This window comes from Rattus norvegicus, chromosome 17 (assembly GCF_021556685.1).
Source record: "Rattus norvegicus strain SHRSP/BbbUtx chromosome 17, alternate assembly SHRSP_T2T, whole genome shotgun sequence".
In the NCBI taxonomy this organism is placed as follows: domain Eukaryota; kingdom Metazoa; phylum Chordata; class Mammalia; order Rodentia; family Muridae; genus Rattus; species Rattus norvegicus.
The window spans coordinates 31852518-31866953 of record NC_141550.1 but is presented as its reverse complement, the minus strand read 5'-3'; the positions used below and the strand labels follow the sequence as shown (position 1 = coordinate 31866953).

General features: G+C 41.7%; 1 long non-coding RNA gene across 1 annotated transcript; it reads right to left on the bottom strand.

The window, feature by feature from the left end:
• Nucleotides 1-7322: 7322 nt before the first annotated feature.
• Nucleotides 7323-12479, bottom strand: LOC148000106 (uncharacterized). The gene is made up of 3 exons (XR_015641267.1): nucleotides 12289-12479; nucleotides 11186-11599; nucleotides 7323-8183 (listed from the first exon to the last, which is right to left on the bottom strand). It is a non-coding gene; the product is annotated as an uncharacterized LOC148000106 (long non-coding RNA).
• Between the last annotated feature and the right edge of the window lie 1957 nt (nucleotides 12480-14436).

The following is a 14436-nucleotide window of genomic DNA, read 5'->3' as shown; positions in this document are numbered from 1 at the left end:
GTTCTCTAAAATAAAAATCAGCCTCTTCTAAAGCTGCTGAAAGTTTTATGTCATCTTAGTGCATACCACACCTAACCCCAGCAGGACATTGTTTCCTTGTCGGGGGGATGTCGGGCCGAGTGTGCCAAATAATGGCTCAGTTGTCCGATGTCTACTGACTGGATTAGCAGAGTTAACAAGTGATATCTTACTCCTGGCTCCTCAGTGGACACATGATACTTCCAAAGGCGTAGAAGCTGTTCCCACTTGGTGACCTTCCTCCTTTCAGGGAATGAACATATTTACTTCTCTCAGCCCAGGCTTTTCTCCTCCCTGTAGGATAACCCAAAACATCTGGAGATGCTGTGGGGTCTTTCTCAAGATGAGTACGTGTTCCCTTCCGCTTCTATACTGTAGGAGATGAATCCTGACAACTAGAAATTAGAAGCTAGAGTTATGGTGATGTGGGGCCAGAGAACATCTCCCTGCCCTCCTGCACGTCGGCTTTCTCTCTTTTGCTCTCTTCCCTTCTTTCTTTTTTTCATAGAGATGTTTTATTGATCCTTGGGAATGTGAGGCTTAGAGCTTCCCTTTCTTCCTGATCCTGGCTCAGGAAGAGGCCATCTGCGATGGGCACTATGGACCCTGAATATGTGTCTTCTGGGCTCTGCTTTCAAGCTGGGGTTGTTGGTTAATGGGCACCTTATGTCTCCTCACTGGAGACCCCTGAGGCTGTCAAGCTCTGCCTCTGTGGAGTATAAATCAGTGCTGGAGGCCTTGGAGGAATTTAGAATTAGCTCTTCTCTCAATGCCCTCTTCAGTGATGGTGTGAAGTTTCTGAATGTCACCTCTGTTTGTTTATTGCCTTTATTCCAAGGTGTCCTTTCTGTCTTCAGTGAAACAGACATAATCAGTATTTTCACACTAAAGCTCCAGGGCCACTTCCAGCGGAGAGGTAAGGGACCAGGCCTGACAAGGGCAGAGTTTCTTCTCCATTGCTCTTCAGTCTCTCGTTGAAAGTCACCAGTGAGGCTCCTTTACAAAGAAGAATGGGTAAACATCCTCATTTGAGAGTCCATGGGCCTTAGACATTCCAACTGCCATATTGAGCCAGGGCCTACACTAGGACATTGTAAGGATGACATATGTTGATAAAAGACATATTTCTCTTTAGGAGGTGGAGAGTGGGAGATGAGTTTATTAGAGGAGAAAAGGAAGATGGTGGAGTAACAAGGAGCTAGGTGGGAAGACACCCATGAAGGAGGTGGGGAAAAGTCCTAAGAGCCCCCCTGCTTTGGTGGATTGTGCTGTGGGTGGGATGTGAAATATTAACTGTTTACAAGGCTCGCATTTCCATGTATGAAGAAAACAGAGGAAAGTTGAGCAGGGAGAATCAACCCAGCTTCTCTCTTAGCTCCAAACTACTTTCAAATGGATTGTCGGGTGTTGGAGGAGGCTGTTTTCCACAAGCTCTGGTAGTCCTGGAACAGAGTGTGTCCCTCCAGCTGAGCAAACAAACCCAGAAGAGAAAAGGCACTCAGGTTCACAGTCCCTAGACAAGAAGGCCTCCTTCCCACCCCACCCCGCTGCCTCCCCACCTCCTAGGGCTGGAACTCTGGCTCTGGCAGTTAAAGTCTTTAGGCAGGGAAGAAGGACCTGCTGCCCTGAAGCTGCGTACAACATAAAGAGATTTACAGTCTTCTACTCCTGACTTTTATTTAATGAAAACCAGAGGTATAAAAATAAGGCAGCAGAAAACACCATAACAGGAAATAAAGGAGGTGAGGGGGGGCAGGGGATCACGCTCAGCACACAGAGCACACATTTGCGCCAGGTGCTCACAACTGCAGCTTTTACCAGCCATGCTCCTGGAGCTGACTTGAGAGTGGATGAATGCAATTGGTTGGTCCCTGGCTCTAGCACCCATTAAGAACAGGACTAAGCTTTGATGAAAATCCTAAGGGCCTTGGGTGATTTTCTTTGGAAATCTTTGCATACCCAAAGATCCATGGTTGCATTCATTTCTGGGTTACCCACACTTCTAGGAAAGTAGCTGAGTTTTAAAACAATTGATGCTAAATCCCCTTAACAGACAGTGCACTTGGATGTGTTTGTGTTGACAAGAGAGAATAGACATAATTTTCCTTTCAAGTAGGTAGTAATTTAACTAATCCTTTTGTTGCAAACCCTCATCTGTAGGTTCCTAGCTGATTCTTTTGTGGGCAACTCACAAACCTTCCTAATGACAGAATGAACACTGAATGGGATGCCTTTTACTAAAGAGTAAATTCAGTCGTGGATGCCACAAGCATGCCTTTTCTTTCAGTACTCATACCTGGACTCCAAATCATCAGCTAAAGTCAGGTGGGAGATATCAGATACTTATAAAAATATTCTAAAGTCATGTCTAACCTTTAAGTGGGAAAGGTCTAGATGTTTCATTAAACATTTATCACTTTTTTTTTTTGGAGAGGAACATACTTTGTTTTCCCCTCTTGGGGATTTACCCAGAAGCAATAAAATTCTATTTTATAACTGAATATCCCAGTTTACATCATGTGGAACGAAGCAAAAATAAATACATCTAAAAATACGGTTATGGCCCATATACTTTAAAAAGTGTTGCCACCATGGACCAATGCAGCTCAGATGTTTCTTTCATGTTTAACCATATGGGGTGGACCGCCTTCCCTTCAATCGCAGTGTCCTTCGATATCAGTTTTATTCCCTAGGAACTGCCTAGTTTTTGCTGTATGCTCCCTTCAGTATAAAGGGAAACAATGGAGTCTTTTGTCTTCCTTAAAATGTAAAATAAGATTCTGAGGCTAATTCATGGGACTGGATCAGGTTCTTCTTCTTCACCTGTCTATACTCTCTTCTGCACCTCTCATGGCTTTACTTGCCCTTGCAGTAAGGATGTAGCTTTTTAGAGCAGATTCCACTCCTAACCGCCACTCCCACACATACACATTGCAAGGTTATAAAGGAAATGTTTCCAGATCTGAGTTTTGCTTCAAAACTATTTAGTGGAGTGAGGGGGTGGGTGGCCCCAGGAAGGGAAGGGTCTAGTCAGAACCAGCTTGGCCACCAAGCAATTATTATTGAAACCTGTTGGGGGTTATTATGCCACATTTCTGTTTGAATGCTGGATGTTTTCTCTTAAAAGGTGTCTCCTTTGTTTCTCTCCAGGGTTAGGAACTTTTTCTTTACCAGACCCTGGCTTATTGATCCATAATTGTCTCCTCTATATTTTCAGTGACCCCCCACCCCTGTAATGGTCATCGTTTTTTTCCCAGTTAATTATCCCTGACAAAGGAATCGCAAAAGGGTGAAACAATGTTGGTTGTGCTCTGTGGGGTTGGATGGGCTCCTTAAGACAATGGCATAGGTTGGCCTCACAAGGGCCTAGGCTGGTGGGGGCAGGAACAGGCTCTGTTGGATCATAATCTATTTCTTTTCCTTCGCTTCTAATTTCTTCCTTCCTTTCTTCCTTCCTTTCTTTCTTTCTCTCTTTCTTTCTTTCTTTCTTTCTTTCTTTCTTTCTTTCTTTCTTTCTTTCTTTCTTTTTCTCTTCCTTTCGTTCTTTCTTTCTTTCTAGTTTTCCTCTTTGGATGTCATTTGGCTCTTTATCTTATATCCTCCAAGAGAAGTTGTCCCCAAACTGTTTCTCCAACTCAACTGTAGGTGGGTGTGCTAGGATGCATACAACTGTCAGAAACTCACCTATTAAGCTTTGAAAATTTGTCTTATACTCTTCACACATTGAAACACACACCCCACATTTGATAAGGAAGATGATCCCTGGGAGTTAGATATGTTCTGGGAAAGAAATGGGCTGAGGGAAATCAGTTTGTGGAGGGATGCTACCTTCTCAGAGTCTGTCCACTCCACAGCTTCCTTAGAGTATCATAAAGCTGACTTCTACATAAGACTTAGGGTGGCCTACAAAGCACATGATAGTGTCAGAGTTTCCAATGACATCAGTATGCACGAATGATCAACTACAGACAAAGTTGAATATTGACAGTTCCAAATTCTGTAAGTGAGAGAAAATGACCAAATGCAATAGTGTAACAAAGATCTGCTATTCATATGCAAAATACATGGGGTTTCTAAAACTTTAGTCCAAGTGAACAAGGAAATGTAGTTACCGACAAAACTAACACATGCTCAAGTGATTTAATAGATTTATAGCTCTGGACTAAGGGAGATAATGGCCTCACATTATGAGCCTTCAAATTTGGATGAAATCCAGAGGGATGAGAATTTGACCAAGAGGAGCCTAGAAAGAACAAGCTCAAAGAAATCGTTATGAAAACTGGAGGTTTACAAAAACAGAATTGCTAAGCAGCCTCTTTTAGGGGGCCAGGAGATGGTGGAGAACCCCAGATCTAGAACAGTGGGCTCCGTCCTCTCCTCACTGAACGTGACTGTGGAGCCAGGACAGAGGTGTGAGGCTCCTCAAGGAGTCTTAAGTGGGAAGTAAATCAGAGAAAAGGAGTGGCCATGAAGTGTGACTACCTTTACTATTTTCCTTTTAGCTCTCTTCCCTTTTGGTTCAGTGTGTGGGTGCAGCTATGGAAGGGCTCAACATTGTAACTAAAGTTCTATCATTCCAGATGAATGATCAAAAAGCACAGCCCCAGGGAACTGGAGAAGATGCCAGACGGCCTGGGGAGAGTAGTCTGGGAAAGCAACACTGCTGCTGTCAAGTTGTTAATGAATAAATTCTAAGTTCACTCCTGAGCTTTGCAAAATAGAATCGGATTCTAATCAGCACACGGGGTTTTGGGAACTGAAATTGCAGACCTTGGTCTAGGACTGAGCCACACAAGCAGGGCATATCCATCTAATACTTCACGGTCTTGAAAACTGAACTGACCTCCAAGCCACAGACCAAAGACAGTGGTTTAGAACTTATGCCTGCACCTATGTAGCTTTCACTGTCTCCTAAAACAAGAACACCTTTGTTTTCCGTAGGAGTCAAGTAAGACCCCGAGTCTCATCCATAGCAGCCAAGGATGGGTACAACTCAGCAGCCTTAGAAGAATAGGACAAAGTCTCAAGTGGCAAAAGGTCATCCAAAGACATTAATGAGATGATACAGATACTGGATCCTGTGACAAAGATGTTAGGAAAACCATCATTAAAATAATGTAAAAAAAGTAATTATGAACACAGGGTAAATATGAACAATTATGCTGAAAAAAATAATAAAATAAAACACGACTGGATAGGTGCAGCATGTAGCTTTTGCTATTCCACTTTAAACTCCAGGTGGACCACAATACCCTGCCCAGGTTCCCTTGGACCCACGGATGAAATACACAAACACATTAACTTACTTCAACTTGCCTTCTTGGCTCAATTGCTGGGTACTTCTAATCTCCCTCAGCAAGCATGCCCTTTCTGATACTCTTAGCTCAGTACCTCTTAATCTGCCCTCAGCTTAGTTATGTTTCTAACCTCCCACCTGGAGAAGTGGCCTATGGTCGCTCTGCCAGAGATCTTACATGGCTGGGCATCTTTTCTCCCTCCAAAGCAATGGTGAAATTCTCTCTTCCTCTCCTGTGTCTCTTAGCTTGCCTCTGTTGACTGGAAGTCCCACCTCTTTCCTTCCACCCAACAGTTGACCCCTGGCATCTTTATTGATAGATCAAGAACCAACTGGGGAACAGGACCCTAGCATCAGAGCCACCCTGTATAGATAGGCTTACTACTTCTTTCTAACATAGCTTATTTAATTATATTTAGTTATATCTATATCACTTTTAATAATAGCTGCTTTTGAAAGCTCATTTGTAAATCCTGAAAACTGAGCAATCAGCTCTGAGGAACTGGCACTAGCCAGCCCTTAAGGATTTGACACATACCACGAATAGTCCATCCTAAAGAATTGTTGGGCCTGGGGATTTAGCTCAGTGGTAGAGTGCTTACCTAGGAAGCGCAAGGCCCTGGGTTCGGTCCCCAGCTCCGAAAAAAAGAACCAAAAAAAAAAAAAAAAAAAAAAAGAATTGTTAACCACCCCACGCTATAGGAACTTTGAGAACTCAGTATCAAAAATGTTTCTGGTTGCGTCACCCAAGAGATGAAAGTAGGTAATTCACAGTCCAGTGGGTAATTTGCAGTATTGTTAAAGCAAACAAGTGACCTTGAGATGCTCTGACTGGCAGGCATGCATGCAGACATCACAGTCATTTAGGTCCCAGCCCTCCAGTCATTCCTACTATCTCCATCTTTTTTCTAATCCTTCGCCTATAGCTCACCTTATGGTATCAAACATGCCCTTGCTATTGTTTTTGGACACACACAGTAGCCAAGTTTAAAATCTGGACTTACAAATAGAGTTTTACCACATTCCCTTTCTTTCTTGTCCCACTTTCTTGTCCCAGACTTCTTACAATGCTTATACATATGTTTCGTTATTGTCTCACACGATTCATGCTGATAGCAGCTAGTAAATCACAGAGGAGATGGGGACTGTCTCCTGTGTTTGGCAAGGTCAACCTCTGGGACAACGTTAGATATCAGCTCCCTTTGGGGGGTCAGAAGCATATAATCTGCCCCTTACGTATCCACCTGGGGTGACCTTCCTCCCACTACTTAATGGCCAGAGCCCAGGTACCCCTATTAGAGGATAGTGGAAACAGACAGTTGGATGTAATATGATTTCCCCTGCTTCGTTTTCAGATGGGCCATAGATCACACACGTGCTATCATTGGTATCCCTGGGTTCCATTTGGGAAACACTACTTTTTAATGACTTTAGAACACAGTACGTTTATGTCAGTGAAAGTCATCCTCAAGTACAGGAATTCGATGCAATAGCTAATTTCTCTTAATTTGCACACAGCTGTTTTACCTGTGCTGACAATTTTTTCTGAAGAAAAATGTTGCCCCTTGTGGAATTGAAGCCTCTTTTAGCTTTGCCAGCATTTCAGAAATAAATGGAGTGCTAGTGCAAAGCCGCTTTCAGTGAGCCACGGGCCTGCCAAAGCTGTGGGTCCTCCCACAGCCTCAGGGATGTGGAGGGGAACCTTCATAAGTGATGCCTGAGGTTAAAACTGCCTGGAGAGGAAAACAAGAGGAGGTAACTGGCTTGGAAAACTGCAGCTGGGACTGTCCCCATTTGGGAATTCATCTTTTAACTTAGAATGGTTGAAATTCTTAAGTTCAAGATAGAAGCTGACCTCAACCAAGCCACCCTCAACCCTCACCGTTCCTTTATGTATATTTAAAGTGGTCATTTGCACATTTGGTTTTAAAGCAAATTTGTTAACCCACTTATAGATGGCTGAGGTCTGCTTATCCACAGAGATTGTACCATGCAGTGTAAAGCATTCAGAATCATTGACCATGGTTGCATTTATTGTTACTTTTAAATTAACAATGACATTATAACAATAACACATACTGGAAACCATCCTTAAAAAATTGAATTTGCCTCTTGTCCTGGGCTATGGAAACACCTCGTTAAATTCTGTAGCTTGAGTCAAAGGTCTTCACCACATGGTCTGTCACACTGGCTCTACATTGGTACTGCAGGATATGTAGAACTGCTTACTTCTTTAAACCACTTAAGGCATGTGTGGTTTCTCTAATGGGTGAGTAAGCTCAACTTGAGGATCGTTCATTTCCAAATCTTTGCCTCCTAAGACAATATTTGTTGGGGATGTAAGTCATTGAATAAGTCAGTGGTAAGAAAGGAGGTGGGTACTTAAGGTCCTCTGTAGGACTATGGATTCAGGGTCAATAGTTTCTTTCTGTTTTAGTAATACCACTCTGATTACAATTGGAATCTTCAAGAAAAATTCAATTTGGATTTATTCTAATTTATCCTTATTCTTTTGACGCTGTTACGAGAGAAGTAGGATAATCTTCTTCCCGTGTAGAACTTTGGTAGCTACTGTCTTCTCTCCATTTAAAAACCCTCAAAATCAACAGGAGCAATGCTTTCTCCACACGGCATAGAAGTTGACGTTTGAGGGGAGTGGTGGAATCTTTCTTCTTTCCTGTACGTCACAGATGAGCATGATAGTGTGTTTTCAGAAATCTGAGGACAGGAATTTGGCAACAAACAAAAAGACTCTTTCCTCAAAAGTAGCAATTGATAAAGGTTCCAAATTGATGTTTTTGATAATTTGCTCCGTGCAACACTAGTTATAATTTCAAAATCTCTGACATCACTTAGTCTTGAAGAAATCCTGTGGTTTGGATAGGGTTAGAATAAATGGTTTATTCAATACACTTGCTTGTCAATCTTACATGACTACTTAATTTCAACTAGCTTTAGTATTGCTAATAATGATCATGATTCTGTAACACTTGTGTTTAAGTAGTATTTATGCAAATATAGAGTATTTCTACTATAATGAATGAAATAGATATAATCTCTTTAAAGAATTTCAAAGTCTAGATGGTCTTATTTTAGGTGATACTGGACCCAATATACTCATAGGTGTTTTGATTGTGAACAGTTAAAACTTAAGTTATTATTATACAAATATCCTGAAGCGTATTCCTAAAATTCCAGGACAGATTGTATTGTTGCCCTTACTGCTAAACTCTGAAGTGCTAAGGTGGGAAAATCCCTTCTTTTTTATTTATAAAGAACCCTATGCTTTAAAGTAAAACTTCATGATACCAGTTTATGCCCCCAAACAATTCTGTTTTCCATGGAGGATCTTCTAGGCCAGTCATAAAACAAACAGAAAATTCTATTAAACAGAAAACATAAATCTGAGCTATACACTTAAAACAAAGAAGTGAGGGCTTCCAAAAGCAGATGAAAGAGTTGGTCTTTGTTTCTCAGAAAGGGACATTTATTAAGCTAGCTCATGGACGATTTTACAGTCATGAGCACATCTGCTAGATAGTGATAGATTCAGTGTATATTTTATAGTAGTATGGAATTTAAAAAATGGGAACGCCTACAATATTATTTCACCCAAAGCATAATAAACACAGAGAGCAAAGTCACTGGAGCTGATGACTTAAACAAACAGCGCAGTTCAACAGGCAACCAACACAGGAGGAAAACGTTGAAAACACCCCACGCAGCTCCGTGTTTAAAACATTCTTCCTTTGCGATTAATGTGAAGAACTGAGTAAGGCTGGTTTGCATTCTTCTTTTGGGTCAAAGGAAGTCACCGAGATATAATTTCATGTCTGACTTTGAAAACTGGGGGCTTGGTGTTATCATGACTTAGGCCATGTTTTTGATGGATTATCCTGGGAAAGAGGAGTTGCTACAGTGCTCAAAGCGTTTAATTCCTTAGGATAGTTAGTCCGAGCTACAGGTAAAGTCTAGGGGCAACTTCTGAGCAGCAAGCTAGGACTGGAAGCGGGATTTGGGGGTGTTGGTGGGTAGGACACTGAGTCAAGTGAAGTAGGCAGATGGTGAACTTCTGGGAGAAACTGTTCCTCATTGCAAAGCAGGGAAGGTTCCAGTCAGAGGTCCAAGGAAGACAGCTTTACATCCTTTAGTTCCAATAATTGCTGAAGATTGAGGTGAAAAGCTTGAAGCAAGTCTCAGTTCTGTCTGTGTCAGAGCCGATATTTTTGTTTGTCAATCTTAGTGGACAAAATTTAACTACTTCATTTCAACCAGCTTTAGTATTGCTAATAATTATCATGTTTCTATAGCACCTATGTTCATAGTGGTATTTATCTATGTGAATAAAGTATTTTTATACTATAATAAATAAGATAGATATAAACTCTTTTTAAAAAAAAATGGAAAGGATTATAAATCCGAGGCCGCTAATTGGTGATTGACCCAAGAGGGTTTTTGTGGATGACTTGGTATCTTTGAGGCTTGTTTCCTTGTCAAGCAATAGGAACATCAAAGCCACTATTGTATATGAAATGTGAGAGGAGCTTGACATACAGTAGGTGTTCACTAAGTAACAACTGGGCATTTGCACTGCACTGAAACCCAAGGTTGCCATTTGAAGACAAACCTGGGCCCACCTACGTCAGGATGACTACACTGTTTGTTCCAAGAAATGGTACAAGGCAGATAAGGCTGAAATCAAAGGTTAATTTTCTTGTTTGCTTCAAGAAATTCCCCCAATCATGTATTAGGAAAAACAAAATCTGCTCTCCTGGGTAAAAAGCCTACTTATTAGGGTATCAGTTTACTCATTCAAAAAAATCATTCCACTAAGTCCACCAACCCCAAGTCATGATTCATATACCTGTGTGCAGTGTGTTGCCCTGAAAGACCTCCCTTAAAACAACCTGTACTCAGAACTCAAAGCTCTATAAATGTCCATTCTTTACCCTCGCCTTCCTGAGACTGAAGACATTCTGTGACAGTGCTAGACTTTCTTACTGTCATGAGTTCAGACACATCACAGCATGCTTAATTTATAGTTAATTGGCCCATGAAGGTTGTAGTATTAGTTACTAGTGTTTCATGGGTTTTGTGCTCCTTGATTTACATGTCTTCTGTGTAGGAACAACAATAACAACGACAGCTTTCACAATGCAGAGGCCCTGGGTGACTCTGGTTCTGTTAGGTTGAGAATCATTTTTATTTTTCAAAAAGAAGACTGACTACATTATAGCTCAATGGTAAAGATTTTTCTTTTCCTTCCTTTCTTTCTTTTTTGATGCATATAATGTTCTGGGTTCAATTCCCAGAACTGCAAAGAAAAAAGAAAAATGATAATGAAAGTCTAATATTTTTGTCTGTCTGCTTAAGTTTTAAAAATCTAGAAAAAATTATTTTCAAGTGTTTTAAAACTTTATTCACTTAAAATTCTATTTTAAATTGACACAATATAATTACACACATTTTGTGCAGGGTAAGGTATGTGATTAAATAAAGAATTAACATACTCTTTCCTCACATACTCAGTAACATGTTATCATAACTATAACCATCATGCTGGGCCAAAGACCTCACAAATCTGTTCTTTTTGCCCAGCTGAGAATTGTTCCCAAGCACTCTTACCTCCCTACCCCTTCTTGCCTCTCCCATTCCTGGAAGTCACCACTGTGCGCTCTACCAAGAGATTATTTTGAATCCTAAATATAATTGATATCAAACAGTTGATCTCTTTTTGTATCTGGTTTATTTCAGTTAACATAATGTCCCCAGGTTAATCCATGTTGCTATAAGTGACAGAAATGTCTAAGGATAATGCATATGTGTATATATGATATGTGTATACATATATCACTTTCTTCATCTACCCACCTGTCCACAGACACTTCGTTTCAGTTCTATCACTTGGCTACTTCAGACCATGCTGCAGCGAATACCAGGGCAGAGACAGCAGACATATTGACTGCAGCTCCCTTGGATGCATACTCAGAAAAGTATTGCTGGACCATAGGGTTACTCTGCCCTTTAATTCTTAGGAACTTTTAGGGTGAATGGTTTTCCATAATGGTTACTCTGGGTACAGGCTCACCGACAGTGAACAAGGGTTCCCTTCTCTCTGCTTTCACGTCGAGAAGAAACGTAACTTAGAGCAAGAGCGCCGTGCTTGTCAGGTTGCCTTCTGTTTGCTGTCATCTGAAACGAGGAACATGCTTGAATGCTTCGTTCACTTGACCTCTGGAATAGGCTGGCTCCTTGTCCCATCACCACAGAAACGAAGCTCAGGAGCTGCAGACATCACAGACAATGTTATTTGAGGTGGACTATTTGCTCTGCCCCCCGTGTTCGGAGGAAGGGCAGACATGCTTTTGATTCTCTTTCTGTGACTTGGGCTGAAGTCACATCCGTTAGCTGCTACACGTGGTTCCTGCAGACACGGCTCTCCAGTCAAGTTGACTAAATAGAATGATTAGTTATTTCGGCATTGTGATGGCCACAACACCTGACAGCAATCACGGAAGGGAGGAGCGACTCATTTTGGCTCACGGTTTCCATCAATTTAAGGCTAGGACAGGGAAGGTATGCGGAGCAGCTCAGCCCATGGCCACAAGAGCTGTGGCAGAAGCTGCTCATCATTATGGTGTAGCAGGAAGTAGACAAGGAAGCAGGACCTAGAGGCCAGGTATAACGAGAAAAGCCTACTCTGAGCGACCTACTTTTGTTGGCCAGGACCCACCTCCTAAATATTCCACAGCCGCCCTAAATAGTACTGCCAGCAGGGAAACAAACATTTGAAACCTAGCCTATGGGGCGACATTTTGCATTCAAACCATTACAAATATTAAATCATCTAAATTGTCTCCACTAGGCTCTTGGCAGCTGTGTACTCTCTGAATAACGAAGGGAAAAATAGACCTGCTTCCTATCTCTCCCCAAACCTGAACAGCAAGCCCTTTTTAAAATGCATGTAAACTCACAGGCTTCTCTTTTCGTCTTTACACACGGAGACCAAACTCAAAGCTCGGTAGTGACTGTATAGAGCAGTCCTGCTCGATTTGGTACCGAGGCTACCTGAGAATGCCCCTCCTTCCAGTGGAAGCGCAACTAAACTTGAGTTCCAGATAAACAACAGATACTTCTGAAGTGTTAAGCGTGGCTCACAGATTGCACGGGGATATACTTACACTAAAAATAATCTTATTTATCTGAAAACCAAATTGAAGTACTCGTCCTGTACTCTGTCTGGCAAGCCTCCTAGGAATTATGAAAGTGTGCTTGAATTAAAGCCAGCTTTCTCTGCTTGTTCTTCTAGAATATTCTGAGCATGCCATAAACTTGCCTGTGCTTCTTAAATTGATTTATTAAGTTACCTGTGTGGTGTGGAGCAGTATCCGACCAGACTAGCAAGGAACTACAAAGAAGCCTCTGTTGAGCAGAAGCAAGTTTGCTGTGGGAACGGAAAAGGCAGGAATTAACTTGGGTCTTCTGAGTTTAGGCTTCAGGGAGGAAAATGAAGAAGTGGCTAGGAAGATCTTAAGTGCAGCAGTTGAAAATAACATTCAGCTGTCAGAGCTCTCTGTTTAGAAGTGTATCTTTCTGTCATTCTTGCCAGCTTTGTGCCGGGAGAAACGCAGTCAGCGAGTCTCATTTACAACACCAGGGTGATTGTGGCCAGATGTCAATCTTGGTGTTTCCCTATTTTATTGCTGTTATATTATCTTTAAACTACTGAACAATGGTTTGTAATGAGATTCCTAATACACAGTAGTCAAAATCATCAAGTTACAAGGTCTGGGAAGCCCATCTTGAAAGTATTTTCGATACTTTCTACCCTTTTCAGAAACCCATTCATTTATCTCAGTATCTCACAGTTATAGGGTCCTCCGTTCACACTCTGAACAAATAAAAAAGATCTTCTGGGGAAAATATGTTGGTGTAGTTATTGTTTTCATTATCGTACATCATGTTCATATTACTGTGGGAAAGAGCCCTTTTCCCTTGGAAAGGAAGTTTCCTGAGAGGCTGATGTGTGGAAGCATGTTGGTACAACATCGCCCTCCACTGTCTGCTAAAGGGAATGCAGACTTTTGTGGTTCTTGCCGACAAAGCCAGAGCGGGGAGTTTAAGTAGGTTTGTCAAATTAGAGGTGGGTCCCCTGACTGTTGTAAGCACAGGTATGAGGTTATCAACAGGAGCGATGGGCTGGGCTTGGACCATTAGTTTTCTAAAAAAACAAAAACAATATGAAATGTATGCTAACTCTGGGTGGGGATTAGGAAAGGGATTGAAAATCCTCTTCAGTGAGTTTTAGCAAGACATCGACACAAAGGATGTAAGGCTCTTTATCGTGTTTGTTCTCCTCTCTTATATTGCTGCAGATCATGACAGACAAAAGGAAAGAAAGATCTACTGTAGATCTCAGCAGCCAGCCCGGGAGCTGGATGAGGGTGGACTCAGGTCCCATAGCATCTAATCATTTGCTGTGCCCTCTACCCAGTCCATCTGGCAGGGCAGAAATGTCTGTTTATTTTATACTCACTGAAGTCTGGGAACAATGCCTCCTCCCCAGGGTGACTACTACCACTTAGGCTGGCCTCTGGGGTCACCTAGTATTCTAACCGTGATTCTGAGTAAACACCAAGTGTTAGAGACGTGTGGGTTTCATAAACCCTTTGCATTTTGTATGTCATAAGCCTGAAGTACTTGTCTAAGTCTTTTATTCTAGAGTATGTTATTTCTACTAGACCAGTGCTGTTGGTGACATTTTAGTTAGTGTTGGTGGCAAAATGAGTTCCCAAAGTGTTCCATCAATGCCTCATTATAAGGAAGGATTTGGGAGGGTGGGCTACCTGTTGAAGTTTACTGTTGTCTAAGTCTGTTTAATTCAAGAAAATGCGTGATGTCCCATTCGAGACAGACTAGTAGTTAGTTTTGGTCTGTTGGTAAATGTTTTTTCTGCTACAGTGGCATGTGAAGTGTTAGGGGAGAATCATTATTCGGTATATTTGGATGGAGTTCAGATTCTCAGACTCAGAAGACACTGTTAGATCAAGCTAAGGTCACTGCCAGATCAGTGCACTGAATGTCAGGGGTGGCTTTTTAGTCTGCTGAGTAAAAGAAAGAAG